We start from the raw sequence: 12240 nt of genomic DNA, 5'->3' as shown, positions 1-12240 counted from the left end.
CCCTTATCTGATACTATACACCAGATTTAACTTGTAATGAATCATAGACCTAAAATGTAATAGCTAAAACTATGAAAGGTGTAGAAGAAAATATAGGAATAAACTTGATCTTGGATTATGCAAGAATTTCTTAGATAAGACACAAAAATACATAAACTATATATAAAAAAGATAAATATAATGGACTTGACCAAAATTTAAAAATTGTGCTCTTCAAAAGACACTGTTAAGAAAATAAAAAGACAAGTGACAGCCTGGGAGAAAACATTCCCAAAATACATATCTGATAAAAGACATATCCTGAAAATATAAAGAATTCTTACAATTTAATGAGAATACAACCCAATTTTTTAAAAAGTAAAAGATCTTAACAGTCCTTAATCAAAGAAGATATTTAAGTGGCCAATAGGTATAAGATAAGATAAATAAAAACAAATGAGATACAATTACATATTTCTACAACTGGCTAAAATTAAAAAGATTGACAATACCAAGTGTAGGTGAAGATATGGAAGAACTTGAACTCTCATACACTCTGCTGGTGGGAAAACAAAATGGTAAAACCACTTTGAAAAGCAGTTTGGCAATTTCTTATCAAGGTAGGTATATACTTACCATGTAACTCAATAATCCTACTTCTTGGTATGTGCCCCCCAAAATGAAAACACATTTCTGTGCAAAGAACTGTAGAAAATAATGACAGCAGCTTTATTAAAAAGACCCCCCAAATGGAAAAATAAATCCTGAAAGTCCATCAACAGATAAATGGAAAAATAAAGTGTAGCATATCACAATAAAAAAGATTGAACTATGACATATGCAATAACACAGATGAACCTCAAAATAATTATGTTGAGTGAAAGGGATGAGGCATGAAGGACTATAGAAACTACAGTTTCACTTATATGAAATTCTAGAAAAGGCAAAACTATAATGACAGAAATCAAGTGAGCAGTGGCCAGGGGCTGGGGATGGGGAAAGGTGACTGCAAAGGGACACAAGGAGACTATTTGGAATAATAGGACTGTTTCATATCTTGATGACTGTGGTGGTTACACAACCATATACATTTGTCAAAACTCATTATAATGTACAATTAAAATTGGAGGATTTGATTGTATGTAAATTATATACTGCAAATTCTATCATAAAAGTGATTTTAGAAAGAAAGGAAGGAAGGAAGGAAGGAAGGAAGGAAAGAAGGAAGGAAGAGAGAGAAAGAAAGAAAATTCAATATGTATCATAATTCAGAAATTGGACTATTGGACTCCTGGGATTAGACCAATTTAAAGGTGTACACGTGCACTAAAAGTCATGTTCAATGATGTTCACAGCAGTTTTACTCACAGTAGCCCCAAACGGAAACAACCAAAATGTCCACCGATAGTAAAATGACTCATGACATATCAGAAAATGGGTTTTCACACAGTAGTTGAAAAAAGCAAACAACTGTGACGTGTGATATCCCGATGAATTTCACAGAGGTAACATTAAGCTAAAGAAGCCTTATGCAGGGGCCTCCCTGGTGGCGCACTGGTTAAGACTCTGTGATCCCAATACAGGGGGCCCTGGTTCGATCCCTGGTCAGGGAACTAGATCCCACATGCATGCTGCAACTAAGAGTTTGCATGCCACAACTAAGGAGCCCACGTGCTACAACTAAGGAGCTGGTGAGCTGCAACTAAGGAGCCTGCCTGCCAAAACTGAGACCTGGTGCAACCAAATAAATAAACAAAGCCATATGCAAAAAAATACATGTGATAGAATTCCATTTATAGGAATTTCAGAAACAGGCAAAACTAATCTATGGTGATTGAAGTCAGAATAGCAGCCACCTGTGGGGGACATGACTGGGGGGCACAGGGAGCCTCTGGGGTCAGGAAATGTTGAAGAGCTGGATCTGGATGGTGGTTGCACAGTGTATACATGTGTAAAGGTTTAGTTAGCTGGACACTCCAGATTTGTAAACTTACTGAATTTAAGTTATACCTCAGTGGAAAAACAATGTTTTAAAGGATAAACCTAAAAAGTATTATGTGCCTAGTCATTTCAGTTCCTGGATTTTAGACTTGGGAGATGTACAGACAAGCTCGGTTGGGTTTTTTATATGCTCTTTATGAAAACAAGGAAATCGGTAGTATATACAGAGGCCATGCTGAGTCTTCCTATGAGTGAAAACTTGTTTGAGAACTGTCTTGATGGTTTGGAAAACTACTATAGGGCAATCTCATGTATTCACATAGACTGTGCTAATGATAACTATTTCTTATCTGTTCATCAGATCAGATTTCCCAACCACTCCCTCCAGGGCACCTGGAGCCTTGAGATAGACCTAATTGCCATCTCCCTGTCTGAGGACCTATTAAAAATTGCTTTAAGCAAACACTTGAGCTGCAGGAGGAGTGGAAGTGGTTCACTGTGCAAGGCTCAGAGGGTCAGGGCCCCTTCTGCTGCTGTAATTTGCTCTGGGTTCCCTGGTGGGTGTGTAAGCTTGCTATAGTCGGGAGACCTCTTTGCTCTCCTTCTATCCAAGAAAGTCCTTGCTGAAGGTGGGTGAGCTCTGAGTCCCAGCTCCCCTGCAGCCTGGACAGGAAGGGAAACTCAGAGCTCACAGGACTAATCTCAGTCTCACTGGATAGACCCTGGGGGCTGGGACAAGCATGTTATGTACTCTACTTAATTTAATTCCCTCAGTGACCTCCTCTGGGAGAAATAGAAAGTATCCCTCCTTAGAGATGAGACAACAGTGACTCAGAAACCTTAAGTGACTTGCCCAAGGTCACAGAGCTGGAAAAAGGCAGAGGTGGGAATTGAACTCAAACGTTCTGACACGTGGGCCTCACACCAAGGGTGTGACCCATCCAGATCCCAAGCCAGTCCCTTTCCCCAACCTTCTTCCCTGCACTCACAGCCTCAGCTCCTCCCAAACAGATGTTGTGCTGGAATAAAACCCGGAACGACTCATAGATGTATCATGGAACACGCAAGTCATGGAGACCCTCCCTTTGGCACATCCCAGCTGTGGGGGGCTGAGCTTTCCCTCTCCTATCCTGGGAAGTGCTAACATGTTTGTCTTGGTGGCTGTTCAGCAGATCATGGGACTCTCAGGGCCATGCCTGAGGTGTCCAGGAGAGAGATCTTGCTAAAACAAAGTAATGGTACAGCCTAGCTGCTTAGAGCAAGGAATTCTGGGTAAAAATGGTGGCCCTTCCACTAACTAGCAAGTGACTAGGGGAAGGTCACTTAACGTCTTTGAACGTAAGTTTCCTCATCCCAAACAAAGATATTAGGAGACACATCATATGTTCATACATAGGAAGGCTCAGCATTTTGAACATGTCAGCTCTCCCCAAACCAGTCTATGGATTCAATGCAATCCCAATAAGTTCCCAGGGCTAATAAAATTAGTATTTTTTTCATAAAACTTAACAAGATGATTTTAAAGAATATATGGCAGTCCCGAGGGCTAAAAATAGTCAAGACATTGCTGAAAAAGAATAGGTTGGGGGTAATTGGATATCAGGATCTATCATGATGTTATAGAAGTTATATGACAAATGAAACAAAGTAGACGCCAGCACTAGATGTACTATGTGGACATGACATGATGTGGTGACATTGCAGACAGCAGGGAAGGAGGCACTGGGGCTGGGACTACTGGTTGTCCAAAGAGAAAAAAAATAAAACTGAATCCTTTCCTCCACCGTATATTCTGGACTTTGTGTAAATTCCAGAGGTACTGAAGGACTTATAGGTGAAAGGCAAGACTTCCAAAGTTTCAAAGAAAATATAGGGAGTATCTTTCTGACTTTGAGTACAAGAGGATTTCTTCAACAAGAGAGAAGAGAACGCACTAATTATAAAAAGGAAAGATTAATAAACCTGACTACATTAAAATTAAGAACTCTGTTCATCAAAAGAGAGTGAGGTGACAGGCCATATCCTGGGAGAAGATATTTGGAACATCTATAACTGACAAAAGGTTAGCATCTGGAATATAGAAAGAGCTCCTGCTAATGCATAAAGGAAAGACAACACAACAGAGATTGAGCAAAAGCCACCAATAGGCATTTCTCAGAAGAGGGATCACAATAAACAAGCCCACTATAATCAGGGAAATGCAACACAAGAACCCAGTGGAAAACCATTTTAGAAAAAATGCTAAGCTCTGGGCAAGACATGATTTAAAAAGAACTTCTACGTTTATACATTTCTTTTTTTTGTTGATTTGATGCCATCTCTTGGGAAAACCATTTGACGGTTTCCAAAATTGAGCGCTTGGATACTTGTGGCCCAGCAATTCCACTTCTAATTATACATGCTAGAGCAGGGTTGGCAAACCATGGCTCACGGGCTTTTGTTTGTTTGTTTAGTTTTTGCTAAACAAAAATTTATTGGAACTCAGCCACCCTTATCTGTATGGCCTGTGGCTGCTTTTACCCTAAGACAGCAGGCCTGAGTGGCTGTAATAGAGACCATAAGGCCCACAAAACTTAAAATATTTACTAACTAGCCTTTTACAAAGTCTGCCAACCCTTCTCTAGAGACATTTTTTACAGCCTCGTTTTGTTTTCACCTATCACTTTTTCTAACCCACAACATTTTTGATAGACTTTACTTTGCAGGACAGTTTTTAATTTACAGGGAAATTGAGGAAATGGTACAGAGAGCTCTCACACGCCCCTGGATCTAGTTTCCCTTATTATTATATGAGCATCTTACATTAGTGTGCTACACATTACATATTCATACATTGTTATGAACTAAAGGGCATATTTATTCACATTTCCTTAGCTTCTATCCATTTCCTTCTTCTTTTCCAGGGTCCCTCTCAGGATGCCACGTTACATTAACTTGTCATGTCTCCTTAGGCTCCTCTTGACTGTGATAGTTTCTCAGACTTTCCTTGGTTTTGATCACCATGACAGTTCTGAGGAGTACTGCTCAAATATTTTGTAGGATGTCCCGCTGTAGGATTTATTTGATGTATTATTTCTCATGACTTGACGGGAGTTATGGGCTTTGGGGAGGAAGACCAGAGAGGCAAAGTATCCTTTTACCAAGGGTACATACTAACAAGAATTCTCTCTGCTGATAATGACCCTGATCATCTGTCTGAGGCAGTGTTTGTCAGGTTTTGCTCGTAAGGAATTCTTCCCCTCACCCTCTGCCTCTGCATACTGCACTCTTTGGAAGGCAGTCACTGTGCACAGGCCACACGTATGGGATGGGGATGCATCGTCTTATTCCTTGAGGGTGAGATGAAGTATTTGCAAATTTTCTTCAAGAGAGATCTGTCTCTTCTCTCCCACTCATTTATATTTTCAGTCATTTATATCAGTATGGACCCGTGAATACATATTTATTTTATACTTTGGGTCACGTTCCAATACTACTTTATTTTGTAGCTCAGAGTGTTCAAGCTTTACCTTTGGGAATTCTTTCAGTTGGCTCCTGTATACCCCCTATCAATGTAGGTTTAAAAATTTTTTTTGAGCACCTTCTTACTTTCTAGCAACACAAGATGCTCCAGGCTCACTATGTATATTTCCTGTCCCAGTTCTAGAACTGGGTTTCTCCAAGGACACTTGGCTCCTTATTGAAGAATGGCATTAGAAACCAAGATCTGGGTGCTAAGACGTTTATCGTTACTGGTGTGTCATTGCTTCTAGGCCCTCTTAGCTTACAGAACAGGAAATACATGTGTGTATATTAACCTGTATATATATATGTATGTATATATATACATATCTACAAATACTTCTTTATGTAATCATGTGTATAAGCTACACGTGAGTTCATACTAATGTCTCCAACTCTAACCCATTACCACATGGATCTTTCCTGCTTCTTCTCCTTGACTACGTGCAAATTCCCACTCCATCAATAAGAACCTGGTCTCCCGTCATCTGTCACCTATTTACTTGATTGTCCAATTCCAGTGTACATGTTTCGTAATATCAGAAACACTGTTGCATGTCCCCCAGGAAACAATTTTACTAACCAGTGTACAGTGCTTATGTGTACTTTTTTATGCCTTTAGTCTTACTTATTTCCAAAGTTGCTTAGATCAGCATCTTTCCCTACTCCCTCCAGTGGGGTTGTTTTATTCATTTGCAATACAATTAAATTCTCTGTGACAGTCTGCATCCCGCCATAGGAACCCCTGACCTCCTAGATGATTTTTAAAAATTTGTATATATTAAGGTTCACTGTTTGTGCTGTAAAGTTCCATTGGCTTTGACAAATGCATACTATCATGTATACATCATCATGGTACCACACTTTTAGGTGGTAAACCTGTTTAGTAATTCACCCCTGCCCCAAGCCCCTGGCAACCACTGAGCTTTCTATTGCCTTCTAGAGACATTTTTACACATGTACACCAGGAGACACAAATGAGAATTCTCACAGAAGCAAAGAACGAGAAACAATCCAGATGTCCATTGACAGGAGGATGGATAAATACATTGAAGTATAGTGCAATAATGAAATCTCATACAGCTGTAAACATGACCCAAGTCCAGTTACATGTTACATGGATAAGTCTTAGGAAAGTAATACTAAGTGAAAAAACAAGTGTCATGAGACCTTATAATACCATTTTTATGAACCTCAGATGCCAGCAAGGTAACTACAGCAAGCAGTGGGTAACACCAGGATAGGGAAATGGGAACTGAAGGCAGCCTGTCGTTGGTGTAGTACCTAGCAATGGCCACATGATGTCACCAGAAGCCACTTTTTGGAAATAAGTCAAACTAGGGCTCCCAAACTACTTCTGCCCTTTCAGTGCCTATCTAGCAGAAAGGAAATTTCCCTGGAGCTCTGAGCCGCCTCCATGCCATGTGGCTAACAAGAGAAGGAAACTAATAAACCAGTCCTCAAAATAGCTTCAAAAGGGAAGGGTTTACTTAGACCAGCACTGTCCAATAGAAATATAATGCGAACCCTGATACAAGCTGAAAATGTAATTTTAAAAGCTCTAATAGCCGCATTAAAAGAAAATAAAAAGAAACAGATGAAATTAATTTTAATATTTTATTTAACTCAACATATTTAAAAATTATCATGTCAACATATAATCAATATAATAATATTAATGAGATACTTTATTTTTGTCTTGCTAAGTCTTTGAAATCTGCTGTGTGTTTTCTTTTAATTTTTATTGAAGTATAGTTGATTTACAATATTGTGTTAGTTTCAGGTGTACAGCAAAGTGATTCAGTTATACGTATACATGTATATCTATCCATTTTTAGATCTTTTCCCTTATAGGTTATTACAAGATATTGAGCATAGTTCCCTGTGCTCTACAGTAGGTCCTTGCTGGTTATGCTGCGTTTTCATTTACACTGACAGCCCATCTCGATTCAGACCAGCCACACTTCAAGTGCTCAATGCCACATGGGGCCAGTGGCCATCATACTGGACAGAACTGAAACAAAGTCACACGCACCAGCTCTGAGAAGCAGTTTACATACAGTGGAGGAATAGTCGGACCCAGGAGCATCCCAAGTGCAAGGCTGATTTAGCAATAGCACCAAGTCAGCCTGCACTCCCCCAAATTCCTTGCCACCTGCTGGATAATGCCTGAAATTCTACCATCTGCTCCTTTGGGGCTTCATATCATTTAACCCCTAAATGTGACACACTCTTCCCTTTTTTTACTCACAGGCCAGAGACCTGGGATCTGAGTTTATAGAAGGACGTGGGCCAGGAGGTCCTCTCTCCATGGGCAAGGGTACAGACCCAGAGGACAGAGGAGCGGCTTCTCTGGCCCACCAGAGAAGTCGTCAAAGAGACTCCAAGGCCCTGTAACCCTCTCTCACCTCCCCACCCCCAGTTAGCTTTCCTGACCTCTCACAGGGAATGCTCAGGACAGCCAAGCTCGCCAGCCCTCCCATCAAACTAGCTTCTGGGCAGAAGTGCCAGAGGGAGGCCAGCCCGCCTGCTTTCTGAGCCCAGTTCCTGCAATGCATCTACCACCCTGGACCAGGACAGCGTGTCTGCACTGGACTGGGTTGTCTCATCCACAGGTGCTGGGCAGTTTCCCCTGGACAGAAATGGGAATGATGTCCCCATGTTTCCTCTCCAACCTCCCGCCCCCCCGCCCCTACCCCTACCTCCGCCTTGAGGGAGAATTTCAGTCTGGTGGTTTCTATAGGCCTTTGGCCCATTCTTCTGTAAGGACGCCTGTGGAGAAGGGAAAGGGGAGCTCTATTTCCCAGGCTATTGTGGGACCCAGTAACATGCTATTATCTGGAGGAAATGTTGAACATTTTGGCTCCCAGAGCCAGACAGCCTGCAGTGTGGAAATATCTGAATTTCTGGAGAGATTGTTTTTCAGTGTCTGACATTGTGTTGACAGCCCACGGAGGAGGAGAAGGGCTTGCTTGCCACAGTGGAATAGAAGCCACATTTCCTGAACAGCCTGCTCAGATCAGAGTGTTTTTAAAAGAATTAACCAACATTATGAAACAAAATGCTTCGGTACCCACAGCCCACGACAAACACAGCAGCCGGGGTAGAAATACAGATGCTGAATAAAGATTGGGAGTTCTGCGTGATGAAAAGGATGGTGGCAGTGAGTGAAAAGGAACAAATAAAGCCAGCGAGGGAGCACGGTAGCTCTGGGCAGCACCACAGAGCTGAGGCCCTCGTCCCACAGGACACTGCTGGCTCTGTCCAGCCTGCCCCCTACCCGCCCCCCTTGGTCCAGAACCTGGCCCCGCTGTATCGCCTCAACTCCACCCCACACTCCCTTCCCACCAACCAAAGGAAGCCAAAGGACAGAAATTAAAACAAAAATTTTTTTTGGCCATGAAATTCCTAGAGGAGGGAATGTTTTCTGGTGAGTAACATCTTCAGAAAAACAAAAAAGCTGACTCGGCAGCTGTTGCTAGAAAATTATCTGCAATATCAAGTGTGTCTTACTTGGTGACTTATCTGATTTGGAAACAAATTCTCCATGATGTAGCAAGAATCTCACGTGGCACCGAGTAAAACAACAACAACAAAGACAAAACAAACTTGTTGAAAATTTACAAAAGTTACACATGCATATTCATTCCCATTTCCCCCCAAAGGTTCCTAGGAAAGAGTGAAATGGCAAAGCCTAGAATTCCTTTTAGCTGTGTGTTGCGTGTGTGAGTGTGTGTGTGTGTTGTCAGTGTCTGACCTTATAAACCTCTTCAGTTTTGACCGTGAAATATCACATGGCCGAACCCCCAAACCCTAACACTCCCACTGTTAATCGCATTCCTATTTGGACACCTTAAAAAAATACCCAGGAAAGCACCTGTTTCTGTATGATTTGTAAAAAGTTTTACTTCTAAAGGTAAGGTGTTTTTGAGTTATTGAAGCCTAGCTTAAACAAAACAAAGCACTTGGTTTTTAAAGCTTAACTAGACAAGAATTTGTTTCTTTTGAATAATAAAAAAAAAAGTCAGCTATTTTCTTCCCAAATGATAAGGGGTATGTCATCACATAGCAGTAAAAACTGAAAATCCAACCAAATTAGGTCTAACAAAAAATGTCAGCTGGAGGAGCCTGAAATTGTAACCTATTCCCCAAGTCACTGAGAAATAAAATTAGGGCAAATTGTAGGGTGAGAAGTAGCGGTAAAGTATCCAGGTTTTGACTCTACAAAACCCCCAAAAGGTCCAATGCTTTCTGGAGGAAATTTCCAAAAGCCTCAATCATGAGTTACTGTAATTTGCTGTCCTCTGAGCCTCCACTGGTTTTGGCATACTTCAGTGCCCCATGTCTTCAGCCCAGCAGTAGTGGGGAAGCTTCAGCCGGGAGAGGATGGGGGTGAGGGGATGGGTGGTGGTGAAATTACCTTATAAGGAAACTTTAAGTCCTGGGGAAGGCCTGGTGTTTCATCAAACTAGAAAAATGTTAAAGACCTGAGACCTTTTGCCCCTCCCGTTGACAGTTCAGAGACAGAGGGGAGTTAGGGATGTGTGTTCCCTAACAGGACATCCTTCTATTTAAACGTGAAGGGTAACCAGGGTATAACCCTCCTAACGGCTATGTCTTAACCAAGCTCTGGAAGATGGAAGACACCCAGATCACAAAGGTCAGACCTTGATGTGAGCACACCGTGGAGCCTGTCAGAGCCTGGAGGGAGCAGAATCCACCATGGGGGTAGCCACACCCTGGGAATCACTACTTCCCACTTTACAGGTGATGGGCTCCAGTGTCAGATAAGGCAGTAACTTTAGGACTCCCAGCTGGAATTAAACCCAGGTGATTTACAGGCGATGGGTGCAGGACCTAGAGTCCCCACCTTACACCCGGCCACTCAGAGCTGGGGCTCTGCAGCAGAAAGGACGGGTGTTCCCTGGGATTCTCTTAGACTCGCACGTTTGGGCTCAGCATTGGGCTGTCTGGGATGTGCTTCCTGGCACATAATGACCACCATCAAGATTATTATTGGCATTAGACATTTACATGACACTTAATATTTTCAAAGCATTGTACTGCCATTTAATTAGTTTTTCCTTGCAACATTCCTGTCGAGTCCACACTTGATAGCTGGGAGACTGATGGGGGGTTGGGGTGCAGGGAGAGATAAATGCTAAAGGTTGATGGAGAAGAGGGGATGACAGCACTGTCTCTTGGCTTTCCTTCTCTCTGGTGACCCAGCCAAGTTAAATAACCTCCCCTACTCCCTGCAGATTCTGCACTCCCAACCCCCAGAACCCCACAATCAAGGTAACTGTAACCTCCAGGACGGAGTGGGGATTCGGGGCGGTGGGGGGGAGAATCTCTTTGGTGTATTTTGGCTCAAGGTTCAGACACCTTTCCAAAAAAAAAAAAAGTCAAGTTCAAGTTCACATTCATAACTACAGACACCTTCAGTCTCTTTCCAAATCTCCATTAAAGCAAACTGTGAATTTACAGGGTTGTGATTCCCAGACCCAGGGCAGCCTTGGATAGGATAGGAAGATTTTAGCATCTGACGAGTCCTAATTAGGTTTGTTAAAATAGAGTGGTGCTGGCCGGCGGACCTCAGAGTTGGGCTGTGAAAGGGGCAGATTCTCCGCTCACTGCTCATTGGAGAAGTGGCTTCACTGGGGAAGCCACAGATCCCACCTTAGAGACAAGACCTCACAGTCAGGCCTCTAGTTCTGCTCCTGGGATTCAAGGAGAAAGCTCCGGGGAGGAGATAGAGGAGGGAGCCATGGCTGAAAGACTAAAACCCCAGGCAGTTAGCTGCGGGACGCACCACCCCGGGGCGGCACCAGCCCCCTCTTCTCAGCCCACCTGCACTTTTCTGAAGCGAGCTGAGGCCACCTCCTTTTCCTCTGCCTGGAAAGTCCTCTCACCAGGGCCCGGGGGAGTTAGAATTAATGGCAACCCCTTCTGCGAAGCACCAGCTGCAGGTTCTTGGGGCCGGCAAAGTTTCCCCTGGCCTGCAGGTGACCTGGAGCCAAGGTAGAGAGGGATGGACCTGTGTCTCCCGCGATTCTTATCCTAGGTCCCCTCCTTCCCTCCCGAGAAAGATTCGCGTCCTTTCCTCCTCATTCCCACACTCATCCTGGTCAAGGCAGCTCCAAGACGTGGGAAGGGCTGCTGGGGACTGGAAGGGGAGCGATCCCGAGGGCTGACGGCTGGGAAAGGCTGGGTCCCTGGGATTTTGCCACTGGCCTCAACCGCCGCCGGGACGCCCATCACCTGAACCGGACAATTGAGGCGCAGGTCTGAGGAAGCCCGGGGACTTGTCCTCTGCGTGGGACCCGAGCGCTCTGCGCGTCCCAGCCGGGGTCCTCGTCCGCTGCCTGAAAGCGAGTCTATAAAAGTCTGGGCCTTGGCGATCACCCTCGCAGCCGCCGAGACCAGCCACTGAGCGTGGAGGCGCGTCCCAGCAGCTCCGACCTGCCCGGACCAGCTTTTCTGCCCCCCCGCGGCCCGCTGCAGCCAGCCAAGGCCGAGTCTGGACCCCTTCCGAGGTCACTAAGCTTGGAAGCTCGAAGAAAGAGCACCAACAACAGCCATGAGTGGCTGCGGCCTCCTCCGCGCTGCTCCCCGGCGGGGCAGTCCGAGTGATGGAAACGGAAGGTCATCTCCCCGAGAGGATTCCAGTCCCTGCAGAGGACGGGAGATCTGCCTACCCCGGGGAGGGCCTGGAAGCCCGGGCTGAGGGCTCCCCTGAAGGAGCCGGACTCTGGCCCAGGGCCGGAATCCCGCCCGCCTAGAGCACCTGGGAGCGCTGAGGCCTCGCGTCGGTGCAGC

The sequence above is a fragment of the Delphinapterus leucas genome, chromosome 8, assembly GCF_059928025.1.
Source record: "Delphinapterus leucas isolate spDelLeu-1000000601 "Yukka" chromosome 8, BTC_Dleu_Yukka2, whole genome shotgun sequence".
NCBI lineage: Eukaryota > Metazoa > Chordata > Mammalia > Artiodactyla > Monodontidae > Delphinapterus > Delphinapterus leucas.
This window is presented reverse-complemented; position numbering follows the sequence as displayed.